Source organism: Nycticebus coucang, chromosome 17 (assembly GCF_027406575.1).
Source record: "Nycticebus coucang isolate mNycCou1 chromosome 17, mNycCou1.pri, whole genome shotgun sequence".
Classification (NCBI taxonomy): Eukaryota; Metazoa; Chordata; class Mammalia; order Primates; family Lorisidae; genus Nycticebus; species Nycticebus coucang.
In genome coordinates, this window is record NC_069796.1 from 79492505 (window position 1) to 79503173 (window position 10669).

The 10669-nt window shown below is 45.6% G+C and overlaps 1 pseudogene; it reads left to right on the top strand.

Annotated features, from left to right (window-relative positions):
• Window positions 1-631: 631 nt before the first annotated feature.
• Window positions 632-1910, top strand: LOC128568761 (tubulin beta chain-like; annotated as a pseudogene).
• Window positions 1911-10669: the final 8759 nt, after the last annotated feature.

The following is a 10669-nucleotide window of genomic DNA, read 5'->3' on the forward strand; positions in this document are numbered from 1 at the left end:
TTTGAACCCACCACCCTCAGTGTATGTGGTTGGTGCCATAACCACTGTGCTAAGAGCTCTGAGCCTATAATTACTTTTTATTAATTTGGAACAGATAAGATCAATCAGAGTAATTCACATTGGCAAAGATCTAGCATGTGAACCGGCACTCAGTTATGGCTCCCACAGCAGACATTGCTAATCAAACCCAGCATTCTTTCCCTAGAATTTCTAAATCAAATGCTCCAGGTAGCCAATTAATAAAAAACACCTAGTCACTTAGGTGAGAGCTACATGCCTTCTTGCATAAGCGTGCAACTCTGCAGGCTGTTACTGAAACCACCCTTCACAATTAATAAAGGGGTGCCAGGTAAGAACTGTGGTAGGGGCTAAACTCTGTAAAGGCACAGGCATATTGAAAAATAATAATAATACCCAGCCATTGTCCCCTACTTTGCTTTTCTATAATTCCCATCAAAAGTCACAGAGCTGCTCCCTCTCAGAACATTCCTGTAGGTGCATTCAGACCTTGCTGCTCCAGCGTTTGGGGCACACTCCATTCTTTTAGCCTGTGACCAGCAGAGAGAAAAATACAATTTTTTTATCTGCCCCATAAATACCTCGGCGCAACCAAAAACAACCAATTTTAACTATGAGGGAAATCATGTACATCCAGGCCTGTCGGTGTGGCAACCAAATCAGTGCCAAGTTCTGAGACGTGATCAGCAATGAACACGGCATCAACCCCACTGGTACCTACCTAGGGACAGCGATCTGCAGCTGGACCGAATCTGTGTGTACTACAAGGAAGCCACGGGTGGCAAATATATTCCTCAAGCTATCCTGGTGGATTTAGAACCTGGAACCATGCAGTCTGTTCACTCAGGTCCTTTTGGCCAAATCTTCAGACCAGACAACTTTGTTTTTGGTCAGTATAGGGCAGGCAACAACTGGGCCAAGGGCGCCTATACAGAAGGGGTTGATTCAGTCCTGGACGTGGCACGGAAGGAGGCAGAGAGCTGTGACTGCTGCAGGGCTTCCAGCTGACCCACTCACTGGGTGGGGGCACAGGTTCTGGAATGGGCACACTCCTTATCAGCAAGATCCGAGAAGAGTGTCCTGACCCATCATGAATACCTTCAGTGTGGTGCCTTCACCCAAAGTGTCTGATACCGTGGTTGAGCCCTGTAATGCCACCCTTTCTGTCCATCAGTTGGTAGAGAACACTGATGAGACCTACTGCATTGACAATGAGACCCTTTACAACATCTGCTTCTGTACCCTAAAGTTGAGCACACCAACTCATGGGGACCTGAACCACCTTGTCTCAGCCTCCGTGTCCCTGGCCAGCTCAACGCTGACCTCCGCAAGCTGGCAGTCAACATGGTGCCCTTCCCACGTCTCCACTTCTTCATGCCTGGCTTTGCCCCTCTCACCAGCCGTGGAAGCCAGCAGTATCGGGCTCTCACTGAGCCAGAACTCACCCAGCAGGTTTTCGATGCCAAGAACATGATGGCTGCCTGTGACCCCGCCATGGTCGATACCTCACTGAGGCTGCTGTCTTCTGTGGACAGATGTCCATGAAGGAGATAGATGAGCAGATGCTCAATGTGCAGAACAAGAATAGCAGCTACTTTGTCGAACAGATCCCCAACAATGTCAAGACATCTGTCTGCGACATCCCACCTTGTGGCCTCAAGATGGCAGTCATCTTCATTGGCAACAGCACAGCCATCCAGGAGCTTTTCAAGAGCATTTCAGAGCAGTTCACTGCCATGTTCCGCCGGAAGGCCTTCCTCCGCTGGTATACAGGCGAGGGCATGGACGAGATGGAACTCACCAAGGCTGAGAGCAACATCAATGGTCTGGTGTCTGATGCCACCACAGGGGAGGAGGAGGATTTCGGTGAAGAGGCTGAAGAGGAAGCCTAAGGCACAGCCCTATCACCTCAAGCTGCTCATTCCCTTAGCCTTCTTCTTCAGCTACCCCTTTCCTCTCCCTCAGAATTCACGTTTGCTGCCTCTTATCTTTTTTTATTTTGGGGGGTCTAGAACAATGCCTGGCACATAGTAGGTCCTCAATAAGTACTTGTTTGTTGAATGTCTCCTCTTTCCTTCCACTTTGGGAAACCTAGATTTCTGCATTCTAGGTAACCCCGTATTTCCTTCTGGTGCCCATTCCTCCCATCTGTCCAGTTAATATTTCCTTCTGTTTGTAAAATAATCCTCTAAGAAGTTGGGTGTCATCCAAATGCCATTTATGTAAGGACCAACTGGATGCTGAAAGTGCAGAGGATGACCCTCCTCCTGTGCCCATGCAGTTGGGGGTGGGGGTAGAAAGTAAGAGTCGGAGTAACTCTAAGGAAGGGGGTGGGATTTTTCCATCCTAGAATAGTTTGGGAGAGGAAAATCCAGAATATTAAGTGATAACTTCCAGGTATTTGCAGGTTCCATCTCTCAGCTTCAAGGGAGGTATTAACAGTATTACCTTCATTTTCAATCTCCCTCCAAGCGCTGTCCTTGGGAGCATTTTTCCCCCAGTCAAATGGGATCCTCCCCTCTTACCCTTCACCTCACTGATACATTGGATTCCTTCCTTTCCCCTGATAGGAGAAAGGGATCAGGAAGGGAGAGAGATCAGCCTTGGTCCCTAAACTTCCAGAAATGCCCTCCCCATACCCACCTTTTCTTACCCACAAAAACATAATATCCCTGACTTATGTGGGAAGGTGTGTCCTGCCACCTAAATGGGTCATTTCATTCCCCAGAGAGGGAACGGGACACCCTCTGTTTTTTCCAATATCTCATCTCTTTCTTTTGCTGTTGCCTTTTTTCCCCTTACCTTTGGTTTTGTCCTATCCTACACTTCAGATTTCTATTTTGTGTTGAACTTGTTGCTTTTTTTCATATTGAAAAGATGACATTGCCCCAAGGTCCAAAAATAAATGTTAATTTAAAAAAAAGTCGCATAGCTGATGGTCATAAAGATTCTTCTTCTTCTTCTGTTTCTTTTTTGAGACAGAGTCTCACTCCCTCAGTCACCCTGAGTAGAGTGCCGTCGCATCATGGTTCACAGCAACCTCAGACTCTTGAGCTCAAGTGATCCTCTTGCTTCAGCCTCCTGGATAGCTGGGACTATAGGCACCCACCACAATGCCCGACTATTTTTAGAGACAAGGTGTCACACTTGCTCAGGCTGGTCTCAAACACCTGAACTCAAGCAATCCACCTGCCATGGACTCCCAGAGTGCTAGGATTACAGGTGTGAGCCACTGCATCCGGCCTGGTCATAAAGATTCTTAATATTCCATAGGTAGTATCCCCCTTGTGAAAGCTAAGGCTAATTTTTGAGATATCTTCCAGATCCTGTATTCCCATGGATTGGCTGACCCATTCAGACCAGTGGCCCATATCAAGGAACTGACTCAACAGGTATTGTGACACCCCCCCAAGCAGGAACTGACTCAGCACAAGAAGTCGATTTCTACATCCCTTTGATTCTACTCCATACCTAGGAAGTAGGGCATAATAGGGATATTATACATTTGCCAGTCAGCAAACTCAATTTCCTAGCCCTCTGCCTCCCAAACTATCTTTTTTTTTTTTTTGAGACATAGATGCTGTGGCATCACAGCTCACAGCAACCTATGACTCCTGGGCTTAAGCGATTCTCTTGCCTCAACCTCCCAAGTAGCTGGGACTACAGGCGCCTGCCACAACACTTGGCTTTTTTTTTTTATTTTATTAAATCATAGCTGTGTACATTAATGCAAACATGGGGTATCATGCGCTGGTTTTATATACAATTGAAAATATTTTCATCACACTGGTTAACATAGCCTTTCTGGCTTTTTCTTAAGTATTGTGTTAAAACATTTATATTCTACATTTAGTAAGTTTCATATGTACCCTTGTAAGATGCACCGTAGGTAAGATGCACCAATTACCCTCCCACCACCCATCCTCCCCCCCTTTCCCCATATTCTTAGACTATAATTGGGTTATAGCTTTCATATGAAAGCCATAAATTAGTTTCATAGTAGGGCCTAGGACATTGGATACTTTCTATTTTTTGGTTGTAGTTGTCATTGTTGTTTGACAGGCCTGGGCTGGATTTGAATCTGCCAGCTCTGGTGTATGTGGCCGGCGCCTTAGCTGCTTGAGCTGTAGGCGCCGAGCCCTCCCAAACTGTCGTTAAAAACCTTCAAAGTCTTGAGGAGACATATTTAGAAATTCTTCCTGTCTCCTCACTTGGCCCTCTGTGATATTAAACTCTTTCTCCAGTGCAAGCCCACCTGTCTCAATGTATTGGCTCTTCTCTGTGCAACAGGAGAACACCCTGATTGTGCTGTAACATTACCACGGTGCAAGCTGTAAGGAGTGAAACAAAGGGAGAAAAGAACAAGTATTCAGCTCGAATTATAAGAAGCAAAGAGGATCTGAAACAGTCACAAGTGCTGAATGTGAAACGACAATACAATATTTATCATCAAACACAGGCTTCAGATGTGGTAGTAGCTGGTTGTATTAGTCTATCTATCATTTTATCAGCAACGGAAAATCAACTCAAATGAACTTTAGCAGAAAAAGGGAATCTTCTTGTGGTGTCAAAACTGCAAAGGGGTTTTGGTCTAGGCTGGGTTGCTCATTGCACAAAAATCCAATTATTGAGACAATGAAGATTGCCAAGGAAGAAAGCAATTTTTAATATCACAGATGTCTTGTTAGAATAGAAGAAACTGCTTCACATCTGTCCCTCTGACTATCGGAGATCGCGTTTTTTTAAAGCAGGGGCCACGTGCCTTAGGACAGCTCAAGATGTAACTAACAAGGGGCTATGTGCACTGGGGGCAGGTTGTGGGGGATGGTGAATCTCAGAGACAAGAAATCTGCCTAAGACCTTCAGAATCTCAGCTCCTTTCTCTTGTAGAAAACCCATCATTTCTATAAGTAATGTGGTGGCTCATGCCTATAATCCCAGCATTTGGGGAGGAAGAGGCAGGAAGATCACTTGAGGAGTCTATCATTTCTGGAACACAACCCAAAGGGTCATGTACTTAGTTAAGGGAGAAGATTAGAAAGAACACTGAGGGGTCCGTGGAGCTGTTTCCACTCACACATAAACCTTGCAGTAGACCTGGCTTTGAGGCCTGACTTGATCCAGGGATTCATACGGTGTCATCTGGACTTTTTCTTGACCTCTCTTATCTCAAGCTTGTTTCCCCCTCCCCATCCCGCCCCCACTAGCTTCTTTCCCAGGCAGAACTTCCTTTGCAAGGACAAGTTGGCCACCAGTCTGCGTTCCCATACCTCCTAACCAAGGAGGAGAATGTCTTTTTTCCCTATGGTTTCAATCCCAGGCCGTGGCCTGGCTCTCACAGGCCTCCTCTGGCTGGTGTTCAGATGCTCACCCTGGTGTGTGTCTGTGGAGACACTGCACACGGGAAAGGGGCTCTCCTCAGGAAGGGGAGGTGCTGACACTGGAAGAGGGGAATTAGTGCAAAAGCTGAGAGTGTTTAGATGACATAAAATGACTACCACTTCCCAGGAGAGGAGACCAGGGATCAAAGAGCAGGCCCCTCACCCAGGGAGCGGTGGGGGCCGGAGCTTGGTGTGACAGGTTCTCTCTGTGCTTGCCGCCGCCCCCACCCAGATGAAATGAGTAGTTACGACAGTACCCTTGCACCAAGGTTAAGTTAGCTTTGCACCCAGGAGATTCCCCTGGCAATTGGTGCCTCAAAACTGCCTTTCAGACCAAAGCCCCACAGGAGCCAGCAGCCTCCTAGCTAACAGGCTCCTGCCACTTCTCCACCTTTTTTGGAGAGCCAAGAGGAGCAGATCCTGGCCCACACGCCTTACTTCAGGGCTGAGTAACACAGTCACTCCCAAGGTGGAGCACAGTCAGAATCACCTGGAGGAGTCTGTCGATGGAGATTCAGAATCCTTGGACCTACACCTAAAGAGTTCAATTCCATAGTTCTAGAATGAGGCCAAGGAGGCGACAGTTTAAGCAGGCCTCCCATGTGGTGCTGACTCTGATGGCCTCTGGACCACACTTTCAAAATCTCTAATAAAATGGGGTTTGGAGTCCAAGAGATGCCGCATTCAGTAGGCACAGAGTAAGGGACAGTAGGTTTCTGTCAACCTTCTAGCAAGGTTTCTGGCAGCTAACCTTGTGTTTCAAGAGTTCCCAAGGTACCACTGCAGATAATGATGGCCCACAATAGACAGCCCTGGGGGCTCATGGCTGTGCTGCAGCCCACTCTGGACAGCTGCTCTGTGACTCCCCCCAACCTCTCACCAGTGGCCAGCACTGACAGGATCAAGAGCAGACTGTGTCCTGGGATCAGCTCTCCTGCAAGCAGGTGATCTGGGCACAGCAGAGTGTCCCATAAAAAGAATAGAAGCTAGGTTGGGGCTTGGATGTCCACAGGGGCCCTGCAGACCACCTGAAGGAACAAGGAAAGCTGGAGGGAGGGAGGACCTGAGGGAGGGGCAGCTGTCCGGTTCCAGCCCAAGGTCAGTCACCATGTGGATTGTGAGCCCAGGTTGTTAGACCTTCTGAGTTTTTGAGAGAGGCTGAAAATCTAGATTTATTTTTTATGTAGTCTCATGATATGTAAATGTCTAATCATGGCTTTAAACATTCAAAATCGTGAAGGCCAACCACAATATAGCTACAGGCCAGATTCAAACCAACATCAGGACCCCCTGAGGGAATTATTGAATGCATATTTCTGGGTTCCACCTCTGAATTTTTTAGTTGATAAGTCTAAGGTGGGGTCAAAGTTTGGCTTTTCTAACCCGTTCTCTGGTGACGCTGCTGCAGCATGGGCAGTGGAGAGCCACGGGGAGAGGGATAGCCCCATTTCCTTGGGGAGAGGACTCTAATAGAGGCAAGGCCAGCGGCAGCCACAGCGGGAGGAGGGGAACAGACGGTAGGGGCGGAGGAGCTGGTCAGGGCACCCTGTCCTCTCGGGCCCTCTCTCTGGCACACACTTGTGGCCCTCACTTCAAGCCAATCAGCAGAAGTTGGAGGCCTCTTGGCTCCTTACTCATTTGAAATTTTAATTATCTTCCAGAGCACGATTCCCACAGCCACCTCCACTAGGGGTGGGTGTGAAAGAAGCCAAGTAGCTCCGAAATGCATGACTTCAGCAAAAACAGAACAATCTCGCCTCCAGGCTTAGGCAGTGCCTGGGAGCGTGGTGATGAATGCAGAGGTGATCCCTCACCAACTGTGGGCTGGCAGGGGAAGCAGCCTGTGGGCAGTGGAGGGGAACTTGGGTGGTGCCTTGGACAAGTCTCAGGACTCCGTTTCCTCAGCTGTCAAATCAGTCATTCAAGAACCTCTCAGCAGTGCCTGCTGCTCTCCAGGTCCCAGATGCTGGGGGCTCTGGGCTGGGCCTTCCTCTCTGGAATGGAAGGGACTGGGCTTTTCTGCCCTCCCTCTGTGTGACATGCAGACTGACAGTCTTCATTTTCATTGTCATGCATTTATTTGAAAGTGAATGAGAAAAATGTATGACTAGCAAGCATATCCAATCTGTGCCTGTATGAAGAATGATTTCTTAGGCTGAAGCTAAACTTTAGTTTTTCAAAAGTAGATGATCTTAAGAAATATTAATTAAACAATGTGTACCCAGCAATTGCATAATGCTTATGATGGGCCAGGCACCATTCAGGGATTAATTCATTGAAGTTGTATAACAATTCTACCCAATGGGTCCAATGTATTAGACCCATTTCACAGATAGAGAAGCCGAGGTACAGAGTGATCGATAAACTGCTTTTGGTCACAAAGCTGGTGGCAGAGGGAGGATTTGAACTCAGACCACCCTGATCTAGGTTCTGTGCTCTGAACAGCCTCCCCACAGTATTGGGAGGTGTGGCAAACTTCACACAATGGTTCTCCAAACACTGGCATTTTGGAAGCATGGAGCAAGGCATCCCTCCTGCTTCTACCATTTCAAGACCCCAAAGAGCACCAAAGTAATGAGGCAGGGGGCATGATATAAAGGCCACCTCGGTCCTTCCAACCACTGAGTCTCTCCAGAGCAGGGGAGGGGGACATGGTGGCTGGGTCTGTCATATCCAAACGTAAAATGCCCACGCTGTCTATGTTGAATGCCCCTCTTGACTATTAGTAAGCAAGGAGGAGCCCAGTAAGCCTGTCACCCTGGGGTCCAGGAGAGGAACAGGAGAGGCCAGCACAGAGCGAGCTGTGTGGAGACACACCCCAGGAGGGATGCTGTGGGCACCGGGTGAAGCCTCAGTCCCGTGGCACGTTGGTCAGCAGCAGGATCATCCAGATTCGTGGCTCTCAGGCCTCTTACACACAGCGCCTTCCTTTTTGTAATCAGTATTTAAAAGTGAATCAGGAAAATACAAAACTAGCATATCTGATCTGTGCTGTTACGAAAGATTACTTCTTAGGATAAGTGAAATTTATTTAAGGTTTTAAAAAAATGCTCCGTTTAATTAGATAGAAGAAATAAGACCTCATTCAGTAGATGAATAAGGTTACTATAGTTAATATTGATTTACTGTATGTTCCAAAATAGCTTGAAGAGAATAACCCAAATGTTCCTAGCAAGGAAAAGAAATATTTAGGGTGATGGATATCTCAGTTATCCTGATTTGATCTGTACACATTATTTGAATGTAACAAATTATCACATGTACCCCCAAAATATATTTTAAGTATCAAGAAAGAAAAGGAAGTCACAGGAAAAATGTTCCCTTTACTATCCTGACATTTTAGATAATACAGCTTCCTTACACATGTGATTTATATAAATACATATGCACACATATAAAAGAAAATATTAAAATTTCATAATTCAACGATGCATATTTTGACATGTAAGTGCTTCAGTGTGATGCCATAGAAAGCATCGTGAAGAGGTCAGGCGTTGCTTTCCTGCTTCTTTTTTCTTTTTTTTCGAGACCAAGTCTCACTCTAAGTGACAAGAGAAAGGGAATTATTTTCACCAAAGTTCAGTTAATGTCAAGACAGACAGAAAGGGGCGGCTCCTGTGGCTCAAGGAGTAGGGCGCCGGTCCATATGCCGGAGGTGGCAGGTTCAAACCTAGCCCCGGCCAAAAACCAAAAAAAAAAAAAAAGACAGACAGAAAGAATGAGCACTCACGACATCCTCACCAAGTAGATGGGCCTTATTTACAAGTGCAGTGTCAAGAAAATTTCCTGTGTTGTGACAAAGGACAGGGTAGTGGTGGAGCATTCCCAGAAATGTAACTCCTGTCTTGAAATTATAGTAGACACTGAGGCACCCATTCCGTTTCAAAGAACTGGGAATCTATATCCTTAGGAGTGTTAAAAAGTTCAGCCTACAGCTGTCTCCTTACATATTTTGATTTGGTTTAGGATTTGCCCATGCAGAGTGACCTAACTTGACTTGTAAACAGACCATAACCTACTCTTATACCAAGTAGCCGGTCTCCACCAATCCCGGCAGCCAACTGTTCAAACAATGTTCAAAGAAGGCAGACACTGAGCTGGAACCAATCAGTTGTTTCTGTACCTCATTTCCGTTTTCCCTTTCCACTTCCCTCTTTTTCTGCATAAATCCTCTCCCACAATGCAGTATCACAGGAGTCTCTCTGAACATATTCTGGTTCCAGGTACTGCCCAGTTCACAATCATTCCTTGCCCCAGTTAAATTCTGTTAAATTTAATTTGCCTAAAGTTGTTCTTTTATTAGGAGACAGCACATAGGCTATGGGTTACAAAAAGAAAAATAACACTAGAGACTTTGGAAAATTTGTGTGGTCACCTAAAAACTCTATTATGAGAGTAAAAATGAAAAGTAACAGGCAACCCCCAAATAAATCATTTTTAATACAAGTTTTTTTTAACATGTCAGTTTTGGAGCATAGATGTATTGTTGTTATTAGCTTAAAATCAAATAAAAATTTTATTGACTAGCAATAATTTTAATTTTTTTTTTTTTTTGGCTGGGGCTGGGTTTGAAGCCGCCACCTCCAGTATATGGGGCCGGCACCCTACTCCTTGGAGCCACAGGCACCCCCCAATGTGTTGTTGTTATTAGCTTAAAATAAAATAAAAATTTTATTGACTAGCAATAATTTTAATTTTTTTTTTTTTGGCTGGGGCTGGGTTTGAACCCGCCACCTCCAGTATATGGGGCCAGCACCCTACTCCTTGGAGCCACAGGCACCACCCAATTTTAAATATTTTTGAAATATCTATTAAATAACATTTAGTGAGATTTCTCCATTTCATGTATCTTCCCTCCAATTCAATATAATTTGGTTCTGAGTCTGTTAGAAGAAATAGCAAATCTCCTCAGCTACAGATATTCAATGACGGCTTTTGCAGTAACTGCACTACTGGCTGGAAGCCCTTTTCAACTAAATATGGATCGGAAACACTGGTCTACGATGAGTTAGACAGATACACTTAAAAGAGAGAACAGTTGATCATCTCAGGACAATATTTTTCTTCCACTTAATCCTCTCTCTCCCTGTAAGAAAGAACTTTCTCCCAAGTTACTGAGAGTTCATGAAACAGCTTGTATGATCTTTTCCTTTGAAAAATATTGAAGTATTACTGATTTACATTGTACTGTTTATCTTGGTAGGACATTTTAAAGTCTTGAGAGACGCAGATCATTTTTCTTGCACCTTGTCGTGTGGGACCATTGTGCC